This window comes from Saimiri boliviensis, chromosome 5 (genome assembly GCF_048565385.1).
Source record: "Saimiri boliviensis isolate mSaiBol1 chromosome 5, mSaiBol1.pri, whole genome shotgun sequence".
Taxonomy (NCBI): domain Eukaryota; kingdom Metazoa; phylum Chordata; class Mammalia; order Primates; family Cebidae; genus Saimiri; species Saimiri boliviensis.
This window is the reverse complement of record NC_133453.1, coordinates 33746916-33762082: the sequence shown is the minus strand read 5'-3', so window position 1 is coordinate 33762082 and position 15167 is coordinate 33746916.

The window sequence follows — 15167 nt, the reverse complement described above, 5'->3', positions numbered from 1 at the left end:
ACATTAAGAAAGATGCTATCATTTCAAAATGAAGATATGTGCAGTCTTGGACTTTCAGGGACCTTCTTTTTGAAGTTATTGGTGCTTCCAAAAATGGGTAGTCTGTAACACTTTGTAGGGAAGAGCTATACCGGGGAGGGCTGGAGCTGTCATAATCTTTGTAGTGAACTAGAAGGCTGACATGCTGTGTTCCTGGGTTTTCATTATTTCAACAAGGACACCCTTATTCCTTTTGGTTAGCCTGATGAGCCACCAAGCAATGCTGATGGATTGGTAAGGCTTACATCCTGACTCCAACACTCCATCAAGGTTAGATATGCTCGACTTTGCTGCCTTTTCAGTAGTTTTGTGTTTACTTCCCTTTTTTCCTATATTTTATACATGCCTCCACTTGACACTTATTGATATCACTGTTGCTGAGTTTGGGCACACTTCCAGAGAGCTCAGATTTGCTCTTACTTTTCCATCCAATAAATTCATCTGTTAAGCATTGGGAGAAGAATTCTGGAAACTCCATCACTAGTTGGCAACTATCACATTTCTTAAGAGAAGAAAAATCTTTAATCTAGTTGAAACCATATTTCTTGTGCTGGAATGGATTTAAGACAAAAAAATATATTGCACATTTGGGCACGGACCTTGATTTTTCAACATGCATCTTTCATGTGTTAGGAACTGATGCTGCACATTTTCTCCCCTGGGGATTTTCCTTTTCTTAAGGCATTAAATTGCTTGCTCAGATGTATAAAAGATGTACCACCTTGAATGGATGTGCTAATTAGCAATGGTAAAATTTATGTATGCTGCATTGAGAAGGAAGAAGAAATTAAAGTCCTATTTCATTTATGTATTTTATGTTTACAAAAAGGAAAAAACATAAGGTAAACTGACCTGTTTTGTCTAGCCGACAATTTAGAGATGAAAAGCATGCATGCATTTTGCAGAAGGAGGCAAGCAAAATTTTTTTATGGCTCTCTGGCAGATATTCCACACCAATAGTTCCACAGCCCTGCCATCATCAGCCCCTGAAAAAAATTGCATGGTTACCCTTCATCCTTGTGTAATGCCTGTTTGCATTCCTCTATCCAACTATAGCCCAGTTCATCTTGTAGATTACTGCCACCAAAGGGCTCTTTAAGCCTGGGCAACTCTATTACCATTTACCCTTGCGACATTTCCATTCTCTCAGTTGGAGGTTCTCAAAGTGTGGTTCCCACACCAGCAGCCCTGGAAACTGGTTAGATAGGAACATTCTTAGGTGAAACTCAAGACCTACTGAATAATAAAGTTTGTGGTGATGCCCAGCAGCCTGTATTTTAAAAGGCACTGTAAGTGATTCTGACGTATGCCCTGACTGAAAAGGTTTGCCTCCTAATTTGAAAAGAAGGATCAAAAGACTGCCATTTGCCCTAGTAGTGAACCTAGTAGTGCCCAACTAGTGCCCTAGTTGTTCCAGAGTAGTGAACAACTAGCCACAGAACAAGTAGTAACTCCATCCTAATCAATTGTTTATAGTGTCATGCTCTTGAAGGTCAGCCAATCAGCTACAGCATCACTCCAGGATCTGCTTCTGAAAGTCAGCTCATCCCTAAACACCACATCTGAAAATCAGCCAATCCCTAAACACTCTTGCTTCAGAAAGTCTGCCAAACCCTGAGCTCCCCGTTCCTAAAACCCTTTATGATAGCAAGTGTTGCTCTGTTCAGAGAGATTTATAAGAGTAGCTCTCCATTGCTTAGGAAGCAATAAATTTAGCCACTTTGTTTCACATACAGGTATTTGGGATGTTAAAAATTTCATCCTCCAACAAAATGATCATTGTAGATTTAGAAGAACTCAAAATTTGTATTAGAGAGGTTTTACCAGCATTGTTGAAATGGTGGTGATGGGGATGTTTGAGGAACATGAAATGCTTGTCCAAGACAAGAACATATGAATTAGAATATTTTATAGTAAAATTGATAAAATAAAAACTAAGAAATAAAATATAATTATCCATTACTAAACATATACAGTTATTATAAAGTAAACAATGAACACTTTATGAAAGTTTTGATATAGTATCAGAATAGGGAAGGAAGAAATGAAGGCATAGGGTGATGTTGGTGCTAAATCATAATTTTCTATAACAGGAAGCCCCAACCTGGGAAACACAGCAAGACCCTATCTCTACAAAATAATTACAAAATTTTTAAAAATTAGCCGGACATGGTGACATGCACCTGCAGTCTGAGGTGGGAGGACCCCTTGAGCCTGGGTGATCGAGGCTACAGTGAGCCATGATGTGTCACTGCACTTCAGCATGGGTGACAGACAGAGACTTTGTCTTAAAAACATAAAAATAAGAAGTAAAAACAAATGATGTAACAATGGACATTAATTAAATTTTAATGCAACTCAAGAAATATTTGTTGAGCATATACCTTGTACTGTTAGATGCTAGAGATACAAAGATGAAACTGTCAGAGGAGACAGGCTGTAAGTAATTTAAACACAATCCAAAGAAGAAATGAATTGATTCTGACAGTGGTGATGGTGGTGAGGAAAAAAATTGCAAAGAGGAGGTCCTGGAAACTATGCCTTCTAAGGATGAATAGATATTTTTAGGCAGACTGAAAAGAGAAGTGCATTCCAGGGTGAGGGAATAACATGGGTAAAGGCAAACGGCCCTGAAAGTGAGAATGGAGTTAGGGAACTAGTGAGTAATTTGGAGAACTGGTTTGAAGTAAGCCTGGAAAAATAGTGTGGGGATGGGATATAAAAGGTCTTGAATGTGATGATCAGAAATTTAGATTTATTATAAAGGCATTATTTTCGTTTTTCCTAAGGAAGTAATAATAGATTCTACTATTTTTTTAAACTTTTATTTTAGGTTCAGGAGTATTTGTGCAGGTTTGTTTATAGTTAAATTGCCTGTCATGGGGATTAAGCATTCATATTACTTTACCACCCAGGAAATAAGCATAGTACGTGGTAGGTAGTTTTAAAACATTGTTGTTTGTTTGTTTTTGAGACAGAGTCTCACTCTGTCACCCGGCTGGAGTACAGTGGTGTGATCTTAACTCACTGCAATCTCTGCCTTCTGGGCTTAAGCCAACTTCCCACCACAGCCTCCCAAGCAACTGGGACTACAGGTGTGCAACACCATGCCCAGCTAATTTTTGTATTTTCAGTAGAGATAAGGTTTCCCCATGTTGACCAGGCTGGTCTCAAACTCCTGACCTCAAGAGATCCACCCACCTCAGCCTCTGAAAGTGCTAAGATTACAAGTTTGAGCCACCTTACCTGGCCCCAGTAGGTAGTTTTTTGATTCTAACTTTCTTCCTTCCCTCTACCCACAAGAAGGCCCCAGTACCATCCTTCTTTGTGTCCATGTATACTCAGTGTTTAGTTTCCACTCATAAGTGAGAACATGCTGTATTTGGTTTTCTGTTCCTGTTAGTTCAGTTAGGTAGCAGCCTCCAACTCCATCCATGTTGTTGCAAAGGATGTGACCTTGTTCTTTTTTATGGTTTTGTAGTATTCCATGGGGTGTATGTACCACATTTTCTTTATCCACTTTACCATAACAGGCAATTAGATTAATTCCATGTATTTGCTGTTGTGAATAGTGTTGCTATACATGTGTATGTGTCTTTACGGTAGAACAATTTATATTTCTTTGGGTATATATTCAGTAACAAGATTGGTAGGTCAAATGATAATTCTGCTTTGAGTTCTTTGAGAAGTTGCCAAACTTCTTTCCACAGCGGTCGATGTGTTAGTCCCTTCTCACACTGCTATAAAGAACTGATGAGACTGGGTAATTTATAAAGAAAATAAGTTTAATTGACTCACAGTTCCACATGACTAGGAAGGCCTCAGGAAACTTACAATCATGGCACAAGGGGAAGCAGGCATGTCTTACCTGGCAGCAGGCAAGAGAGAGTGTGAGTGTGAAGGAGAAACTATCAAACACATAAATGCATAAGAGCTCATTTACTATCACAAGAACAGAATGGGAGAAACCACCCCCCGATACAATCACCCCCCACCAAGTCCCTCCCTGGACATGTGGGGATTATGGGGATTACAATTTAAGATGAGATTTGGGTGGGGACACTGAGCCAAACTATATCAGTTGACTGTTAGTTTTAATCTTTTGGTATAATCCTAAATTGGAACAGACTAATCTCTACTGTCTCAATAGGGATGTCCTATGGCCTGAATTGTGTCTCCTCTCCCCCAACATTCATATATTGAAGCCCCAACCCTCAATGTGACAATATTTTAGAACAAGGTTAAATGTGGTCAAAAGGCTGAGGCCCAATCTGATAAGATGAATGTCTTTACAAGAAGAGACACCAGAGATCCATCTCTCTACCACATGAGGACATAGTGAGAAGGATGTCATTAGCAAGCTAGGAAAAGTGTCCTCACCTGAAATTGAATTATGCCAGAACCTTGTCCTTGGACTTTAAAGCTCCAGACCTGTGAGAAAATAAATTACCATTTTTTTTAATGCCACCCAGTCAGTGGTATTTTGTTATGGTTGTTCTAATGGATTAAGGCAGAGTACTACTGGCATTTGGTTGAACAATCCTTCATTATTCAGGACTATCCCATACGTTACAGAATATGTAGTATCTCTGGTCTCCAACCATGAAATACTAGTAGTGCTACTCTGTCACTATGACAACAAAAATGCTCCTACACATCTCCAAATGCCTCTTCGGGGGCAACAGTACTTACTGCTTCTGGCAGAAAATCACAAAAGGAAGCCTGTAAGAAGACTAATACAATTAAAATAAGATTTATTATATTCCTTCCTGATCTCCTAGAGGCCAGAGGAAGGACTTTTACTTATTAAGAGTAAGGCATATGGTATAACAGCAAAATACAATGACAACAATAACCTTGATAGTCCTAAGAATCTCTGGTGTTCAAATAGAGTCTTTTATTTTGAGAAAGCAAAGGTGATACCTTGTCTTAGTACCAAATGACTAACGTATTGATATATCACAGTGAAAAAAGGAAAACAAAAACAAGCATTTTGCATCCTGAGATAAGAAAAAACAAAACAAAGGGAAAACAATAAAAGGGCACTCTAACACTAGTCTTCAAAGTAAATAAAACCTTGAATTATTTCTATTAAGTTCCTAACTCTTTAGGAAAAAGTAATTCCTGATTTTCACAATACTAAATTTGGCAAGTGTGTGATGACCTTGAAGATACAACTGTGTGAAGAAACTGCTATCTAGCTCATCCTAAAAAATACTACATTTAACCTTGGTAAGCTTGTGGGGTTTGTTCTAAACCAGGCGTCCCCAAACTTTTTATACAGGGAGCCAGTTCACTGTCCCTCAGACCGTTGGAGGGCCGCCACATACTGTGCTCCTCTCACTGACCACCAGTGAAAGAGGTGCCCCTTCCTGAAGTGCGGCGGGGGGCCGGATAAATGGCCTCAGGGGGCCGCATGCAGTCCGCGGGCCGTAGTTTGGTGACGCCTGTTCTAAATACTTTCTAAAACCCTGCAAGTAAAAATACTTTAGAACATTTCAACTGCAACAGAAATTTCATCATGCTCCATTATAATCTATTAGAGGCAATTATTTTCTGATTTATATCACCACAGATATATTTTATTCTTCTCAAATTTCATTTACATGGAATCAAACACCATGATTATTTTGTGTCTAGCTTTTCTTGTTTGACATGTTTTGGGGACCTTTTTATTTTGTTCATTTTTTTAATTGCTGAGGACTATTCCAATGAATGTATATAACACAATTTGTTTACATGTTCTTCTGTTGACAGATACGTGGGTTGTCTCCAGTTTTGGGCTAATATGATCAAAGCTTCTCGGAGCATTACAAGTTTTTTGTGGATATATACTTTCATTTCTTACCTAGGAGTGAAATTATATTGAGACATAGGGTACATGTATGTTTAACTTTGTAAGAGACCGGAAACAGTTTTTTGAAGTTTTTATAGAATTTTACATTCCATCAACAGTAGATGAGGAGTCCAGGTGTTCCACATCCTTGCCTTATATTGTTGATCTTTTTAAATTTTACACTTTCTAAGTAATTGCAAAACAGTGTTACTTTGTGCTTTTAATTTGCATTTTCATAACAATTATGTTAAGTATTTTTTTGTGTTCTTATTGGCTTTTCATAGATTTATTTTTGTTTAAGTCTTTTGTTCATTTGTAATGGAGTCATTTGTCTTTATCTTGTTTATTTGTAAGGAGTATTTTATATTTCTGAATATGAGTTCTTTTTTCACATATATTTTGCCTTGTAAGGTTTTTTTTTTTTCTCCCAGTTTGTGGCTTGTCTTCCATTTCTTTTTTTTTTTTTTAATAATTAAACAAATATGGGTACACAATAGGTGTATACATTTATAGGATACATGAAATGTTTTGATACAGGCTTGTAGTACATAAAAGTCACATCAGGGTAAATGAGGTACCCATCACCTCAAGCATTTATCATTTCTTGTGTAACAAACATTCTAAGTATACTATTAGTTGTTTAAAATGTATGATATTGCTGACTGTAGTTACACTATTACGCTATCAAATGCTAGATTCTGGCTAACTATATTTTTGTACCTCTTAACCATCTCCAACCTCTCCATGTCCCACCACTCTTCCCAGCCTCTGGTAACCATCATCAACTCTTTATCTCCATAAGTTCAATTGTTTTAATTTTTAGATTCCACAAATGAGTGAGAACATTTGTCTTTTTGTGCCTGGTTTAATCCATTTAACACAATGTCCTTCAGTTCCACTCATGTTGTTGCAAATGACAGGATCTCATTCTTTTATATGGCTGAATAGTACTCCATTGTGTATATGTACCACATTTTCTTTATCCATTCATCTGTTGATGGGCACTTAGGTTACATCCATATCTTGACTATTGTGAGTAGTGCTGCAATAAACATGGGAGTGCCGATGTCTTTTTTGACATACTGATTTCACTTCTTTTGGATGACTATCCAACAGTAGAATTGCTGGATCACGTGGTAGTTCTATCTTTGTTTTTTGTTTGTTGTGTTTTTTTGAGGAACTTTCATACTGTTCTTCATAATGGCTATACAAATCTTCATCCACACCAACTGTATATGAGGGTTACCTTTTCTCCATATCTTCACCAGCATTTGTCATTGCTTGTCTTTGGATGTAAGTCATTTTAACTGGGGTGAGATGATACCTTATTGTAGTTTTGATTTGCATTTCTCTGATGATCAGTGATGTTGAGTACCTTTTAATACACACTTTTGCCATTTGTATGTCTTTTGAGACATATCTATTCAGAACTTTTGCCCATTTTTAAATTGGATTAGATTTTTTCCTGTAGAGTTGTATGAACTTCTTATATATTTTGGTTCTTAATCCCTTGCCATATAGATAGCTTGAAAATATTTTCTCCCATTCTGTGGGTTGTCTCTTCACTTCATTGATTGCTTCCGTTACTGTGCAGAAACTTTTTAATTTGATGTGATCTCATTTTTCCATTTTTGCTTTGGTTGCCTGTGCTTTGGAGGTATTACTCAAAAAGCCTTTTCCCACACCAATGTCCCAGAGAGTTTCTCCAACGTTTTCTTTTAGTAGTTTCATTGTTTGAGGCCTTTAATCAATTTTGATTTGATTTTAGTATATAGCGAGCAATAACAGTCCAGTTTCATTCCTCTGCATATGGATATCCAGTTTTCCCAGCAATATTTATTGAAAACACTGTACTTTCACCAGTGTATGTTCTTGGCACCTTTGTAAAAAATGAGTTCACTGTAGATGAATGAATTTATTTTTGGGTTCTTTATGCTGTTTCATTGTTCTGTGTGACTGTTCCTATGCCAGTATTATGCTGTTTTGGTTGCTACGGCTCTGTTGTATAATTTGAAGTTAGATAATGTAATTCTTTCAGTTTTGTTCTTTTTGTTCAGGTTGGCTTTGGCTATTATGAGCCTTTTGTGGTTCCATATAAACCTTAGGATTACCTTATCTATTTCTGTGAAGAATGTCATTGTTATTTTGAAAGGGATAGCACTGAATCTGTAGATTTTTTTGGTTAGTATATAGACATTTTAACAATATTGATTCTTCCAATGCATGCCCATGGAATATCTTTCCATTTTTGTGTGTGTGTCCTCTTAAATTTCTTGCATCATGTTTTATATTTTCATTGTAGAGATTTTTCACTTCTTTGGTTAAGTTTATTCTTAGGTATCTTGTTTTATTTGTAGCTACCATACATAGGATTACTTTCTTGATTTCTTTTTTCTAATTGTTCACTGTTATCATATAGAAATGTTAATACGCTTTGTATGTTGATTTTGTGTCCTGAAACTTTACTGGATTTGTTTATCCATTCTAATAGTTTTTCAGTGGAGTCTTTAGTTTTTTCCAAATATAAGATCATATCATCTGCAAACAGGCAAAATTTGACTTCTTCTTTTCCAGTCTGGATGCCCTTTCTTTCTTTCTCTTGCCTGATTGCTCTAGTTAGGAGTTCCAGTGTATGTCAAATAACAGTTGTAAAAGTGGGCATCCTTGTCTTGGTCCAGATCTTAGAGGAAAGGCCTTCAGTTTTGCCCATTCGGTATGATACTAGCTGTGGATCTTTGTATATGGCTTGTATTGTGTTGAGGTATGCTCCTTCTATACCCAGTTTTTAGGGGGCATTTTATAATCAAGAGATGTTGAATTTTATCAAATGCTTTTTCAGCACCAGTTGAAATGATCATATGGTTTTGGCCTTTATTCTGCTGATTTGATGCATCACATTGATTTATTTGTGTATATTGAACTATATTTGCAATCTTGAGATAAATCCCACATGATCATAATGAATGTTGTTTACAATGTGTTGTTGAATTGTTTCCTTGTATTTTATTGAGAATTTTTACATCAATATTCAACAGGGATATTCACCTTTAGTTTTCTTTTTATTTTTTGATGTGTCTTTTTCTGGTTTTGGAGGATAGCACTGTCCTTATAGAATAAGTTTGGAAGTGTTCCTTCCTTTATTTTTTTGAAGTAGTTTGACTAGAACTGGTATTAGTTCTTCTTTAAATGTTTGGTAAAATTCAGCAGCGAAGCCATTGAGTCCTGGGCTTTTCTTTGCTAGGAGACTTTTCATTACAGCTTCAATCTCATTACTTGTTATTGGTATATCTAGGCTTTGTATTTTGTCGTGGTTCAATCTTGATAGGTTGTATGTGTCTAGGAGTTTCTCTATTTTGTGTAGGTTTTCCAATTTATGGTCATATAGTTGCTTATATTAGCCTCTAATGGTCCTTTGATTTTCTGCAGTGTCAGTCATAATGGCTCCTTTTTTATCTCTGATTTTATCTGAGTCTTCTCTCCAATGCTTAACTTTTCAGAAAACCAACTTTTTGTTTCATTTATGTTTTGTACTTTTTCTTTCAATGTCACTTATTTCTGCTCTGACTTTTATCACTTCTTTTCTTAAGCTAATTTTGGGATGATTTGCTTTAGTTCTTTAAGATGCATCAGTAAGTTGTTTATTTGAAGTTTTTCTACTTTTTGATCTAGGTGCTTATTGCTATGAACTTTCCTCTTAGTACAGCTTTTGCTGTACCCCATAGGTTTTGGTATGTTGTATTTTCATTTTCATTTATTTGAAGACATTTTTTAAACTTCCTTTTTAATTTCTTCATTGACCCACTGGTCATTAGGAGCATATTGTTTAAATTTCATATGTTTGTATAGTTTCCAAAGTTCCTCTTGTTATTGATTTCCAGTTTTTCCCATTGTGGTCAGAGAAGATACTGATATGGTTTAATTTTTTCTTTTTTGAAGTGCTTAAGATTTGTTCTGTGGCTTGACAGATGGTCTATCCTTGAGAATAAGCCAAATGATAAGGAGAAGAATGTATATTTTGCAGCCATTGGTTGAAACATAAATATCTATTAGGTCCATTTGTTCTATAGTACACATTAAGTCTGATGTTTCTTTGCTGATTTCTGTCTAGATCATCTTTCCAATCCTGAAAGTGAGGTGTCAAAGTCATCAGCTATTATTGTATTGGAGTCTATCTCTCTCTTTCACTCTAATAATATTTGCTTTATATATCTAGGTGCTTGAGTCTTGGGTGCACATATATTTACAATTATTATATCCTCTTGCTGAAGTGATCCCTTTTTCATTATATAATGACTCTCTTGGCCTCTTTTTATAGTTTTTGTCTTTAAATTTATTTTATCTGATGTAAGTATAACTACTCCTGCTCTCTTTTGGTTTCCATTTGCATGGAATATCTTTTTCCATCCATTTATTTTCAGTTTATGTGTGTCTTCATAGGTGAAGTATGTTTCTTGTAAAAACAGACAGTTGGGTCTTGTTTATTTTTTAAAATTTTTTTATACATTTAGCCACTTTATTTTTTTAATTGGAGAGTTTAGTTTATTTACATTCAATATTATTATTAATAAGTAAAGACTTCCTTCTGTCATTTTGCTATTTGTTTTCTGGTTGTTTTGTGGTCTTCTATTCCTTCTTTCCTTTCTCTCTTCCTTTTTGTGAAGGTGTTTTTTTCTGGTGGCATGTTTTAATTTCTTGTTTTTTGATTTTTTGTGTATCTGTTATGTAGGTTTTTTGATTTGAGATCATTACCATTAAGTTTGCAAATAACATCTTATAACCCATTATGTTAAAGTGATGACAACTTAACACTGATTGTGAAAACAAACAAATTAATAAATAAAGAGAGAAATAATAAAAATACTAAATTTTAATTTTTCTTCCTTTTAAACATTTTATTGTTTTTATTTATATATTATTGTGCTGTCTATGTCTTGAAAAGTTGTTGTAGTTATTATTTTTAATAGGTTTATCTTTTAGTCTTTCTACACAAGATAAGAGTAGTTTATACACCACAATTGCAGTGTCATAATATTCTGTGTTTGTCTGTGTACTTACTATTTCCAGTGAGTTTTATACCTTCAGATAATTTCTTATTGCTCCCTTTTCTTTCAGAATGAAGAACTCCCTTTAACATTTCTCGTAGCACATGTCTGGTGTTGATGAACTCTCTCAGCTTTTTGTTTGTCTGGGAAAATCTTTATTTCTCTTTCATGTTTGAAGTCTATTTTTACTGGATATTCTATTCTAGGATGAAAGGTTTTTTTCCTTCAATACTTTAAATAGGTCATGTTACTTTCTTCTGGCATGTAAGGTTTCCCTGAGAAACCTGCTACCAGATGTGTTGGAGTTCATTTGTATGTTATTTGTTTCTTTTCTGTTACTGCCTTCTTTTAAGATTCTTTATCCTTGATGTTTGGGAGTTTATTAAATGCCTCAAGAAGGTCTTCTTTATGTTAAATCAGATTGCTGTTCTTCTATAACTCTCTTACTTGAATATTGGCATGTTTCTCTAGGTTTGGAAAGTTCTTTGTTACTATCCCTTGGAATAAATATTCTACCCTGATCTCTCCCTCTACCTCCTTTATAAGGCCAATAACTAGGCTATTTTCTAAATCTTGTAGGTGTACTGCATTCTTTTTTATTTATTCTTTTTATCTCCTTGGCCTGCATATTTTCAAATACACTGTATTCAAGCTCACTAATTTTTTCTTCTGCTTGATCAATTCTACTGTTGAAAGACTCTGATGAATTCTTTAGCATGTCAATTGAATTTTTCAGCTCTAAGATTTCTGCTTCATTTAAAAAAATTATTTTAATTTCTTTGTTAAATTCATCTAATAGGATTCTGGATTCCTTCTCTGTGTTATCTTGGATTTTATTGAGCTTCCTCAAAACAGCTATTTTGAATTCACTGTCTGAAAGGTTTCTCCAGGATTGGTCATTGGTGCCTTATTTAATTTGTTTGGTGATGTCATGTTTTCCTGGATGGTCTTGATGTTTGTGGATGCTTGCCAATGTGTAAGTATTGAAGAATTAGGTATTTATTGTGGTCTTCACAATCTGGCCTTGTTTGTATATCCAGCCTTCTTGAGAAGGTTTTCCAAATATTCAAAGGGAATTGACTACTATAATTTAAATCTTTGGTGACTGCAGTTGTATCTGCATTAGGAGATGCCCCAAGCCCTGTAATGCTGTGACTCTCGTAGAATCATAGAGGGTCCTTGGGTAAGATATGGGAGAATTCCCTGAATTGCCAGGCAGAGGCTCTCATTCTCTTCCTTTACTCTAGCCCCAAAACACAGAGTCCCTCTCTCCATACTGAGACATTTGGAGCTGGGGGAGGGGTGAAACAAGCAACACTGTGCCCACCACCAATAGGACTATGCTGAGTCAGACCCAAAGCCAGCACAGCATTGGGTCTTATCCAAGGACTCTGGCAACCACTGCCTGGTTACTATCAACTTTCACTCAAGGTCCAGGGACTCTTCAGTAGGCAAGTGGTGAATCCAGCCAGGCCTGTGTCCTATCCTTCAGGGCAGTGAACTCTCACCTTACTAAGGTGGTTCCCAGAATGATGTCTGGGAACCAGGACCTGGAGTTGGGAATCTTAGGAATCTACTTGGTGCTTTATCATTATTGTTGTTGTTGTTTTTATTATTATTATATATGTTTGAGACAGATTCTCACTCTGTCGCGCAGGCTGGAGTGCAGTGGTGTGATCTCAGCTCACTGCAACTTCCGCCTCCCAGGTTCAAGTGATTCTGCTGCTTCAGCCTTCCAAGTAGCTGGGATTACACCGCCACCACCACCACCACACCCAGGTGATTTTTGTATTTTTAGTAGAGACAGGATTTCACCATGTTAGCCAGGCTGGTCTCGAACTCCTGACCTCAAGTGATCTCCCCACCTCGGCCTCCCGAAGTGCTGGGATTACAGGCATGAGTCGCCACATTCAGCCTACTTGGTGCTCTATTCCACTGCAGCTGAACTGGCACCCAAGCCCCAAGACAAAGTCCTTCCTGATCTTCCTTCTCCTTTCTTCATATTAATGAGTCTCTCTCCATGGCCACCCAAACCCCAGGATCAAGGTGATTACTTCCTGGCTACCACTGATGGTCACTCAAGGCCCAAGAGCTTTTCACTCAGTTGTGGTCAATGCTGTCAGGACTGGGTCTCTCCCTTCAGGGCAGTGGGTTCCTCTCTGGCCCAGGATGGATCCATAAATGCTATCCAGGAGTCAATGCCTGGAATCAAGGACCACAGGAGCCCACTTGGTGCTCTATCCCACTGTGACTGAGCTAGTGCCCAAGCTGCAAGAAAAAGTCCCCTCTACTCTTCCTTATCTTTTCCTCAGGCAGAGGAGTCTCTGTCTGTCACTACCACAACTGGAAATGTGCTGGGTCTCACCTAAAGAGAATATAGCCCTAGGTCTCATTCAAGGTCCATGGTGATAAATGCCTGGGTGTCAATGAGTTTCATTCAAGACCCAAAGGCTCTTTAGTCAGCAGGTGATGGATCCTGCCAGGACTAAGTCCTTCCCTTTAAGCAAGCAGGTTCCCTTCTGACCCAGGGTATGTCTAAGAATGCCAACTGTGAGCTAGGGCCTCAGGATTCTTTCTGGTGCTCTATTTTACTGTGGCTGAGCTGGTACCCAAGTTACAAGAGAAAGTCCACTTTACTCTCCCTTCTCCTCTCAAGCAGAAAGAAGGAGTCTTTCCTGGAGGTGCAAGCTGTGCCACCTGGGATTGGGGGAGGGGTGTGCAAATCTCATGGACACAGAGAGTAGAAGGATTATTATCAGAGGCTGTGAAAGGTAGTTCTCCATGAAACAGACATATGCAGGAGTATTCACAGCTAATATACTTGGGAGGGTTGAAGAAAGCAGAATTGGGCAGAGGAATAAGTTGAACTGTGATGCTGTGATGCAACAGGGGCTTCAGTGAATCCTATGAGGAGCCTGATCTTTGCTCCTTAGCATTATTCCAAATGAGGCAAAAGAGCTGGGCATTTGAACCTCAACATCAACCAGTTATGTGATTTAAGCTGCCACCAAGGAAAGATTGTGATATTGGTTGACCAGAACAATTTCTGAGTAGACAGGTACTCAGTTGTGAGCTGTTAGCAGCCACCAACATGCTAGGGAAAGAGAAAATGAGTCACAGTGCAGGAGGAGGAGTGAAATGACTGGGGTAGGTATAGTGTTGGAGGGATGTAGGGATGATGCACTATAGAACTCATTACAAGATTCCTTGTTTTATTTTTCCATATGGATATTTAGTTTCCCTCCCATCATTTCTTGAAAAGACCTTGAACTGACTTGGTGCCCTGGTCAAAAGTCAATTATGTGAGTCAATACCTCTAATCTATATTATGGTATATTAATTTATTTATCTATTCTTATGGTAATATCAAACAGTCTTGATAACCATAGTTTTATAATAATTGTTAATATTGTGTAGTGTAAGTCCTCCCAATTATTGAACTTGTTCATTTCCAAAATCATTTTTGCTCTTGTAGATCGTTAGCTTTTTCAGAAAATTTTTAGAATCAGCTTAAATGTCTTCAAATAACTTGGCTAAATTTGTTTGTATATTAAATCTGTAGATAAATTTGGGGAGAATGAACATCTTAACATTAAACCATTGAATTAATGAATGCCATATGTATCTCCCAATTTATTTGTGTTTTCTTTAATATTTTTCATCAACCTTTTGTAATTTTTAATGTGTAGCTCATATATCTCTCATGTATTTGTGTTTAATAGTTTTAAACAATTTTTGTAATTTTCAATGCATAGGTCTTGTATGTTTTCCTTTAGTTTAATTTCTAGTTGTTTAGTTTTTAAATGCTACTATAAATAGTATTTTAAAATAATTTAATTTTCCAATTGTTTAGCAATAGTATATAGAAATACAATAGATTTGCACACTGAACATGTTTCATACTACCTTACAAATTTACTTGTCAGTTCTAATAGTTTTTGGTAAATTATAATGAGTGTTTTAAATGCACAACCATGCCTGCAATCCTGTAGTTTGCAAATAGTGACAGTTTTACATTTTCCTCTCCAAATTGTTTCTTTTTCTTTTCTTATTGCACTAGACTAGATTTGAATACAATATTTAATAGAAGTGATCAAAGTGTACATTTTTCCAGATCATAGAGGAAATGTATCTATCATTTTGTGATCTATAATAATGGCTATTGGTTTTCCTGTATATGACCTTTATCACACTGAAAAAGTACCCTTCTATTCTAATTTGCTGAGAATTTTTATCACAAATAGACATGG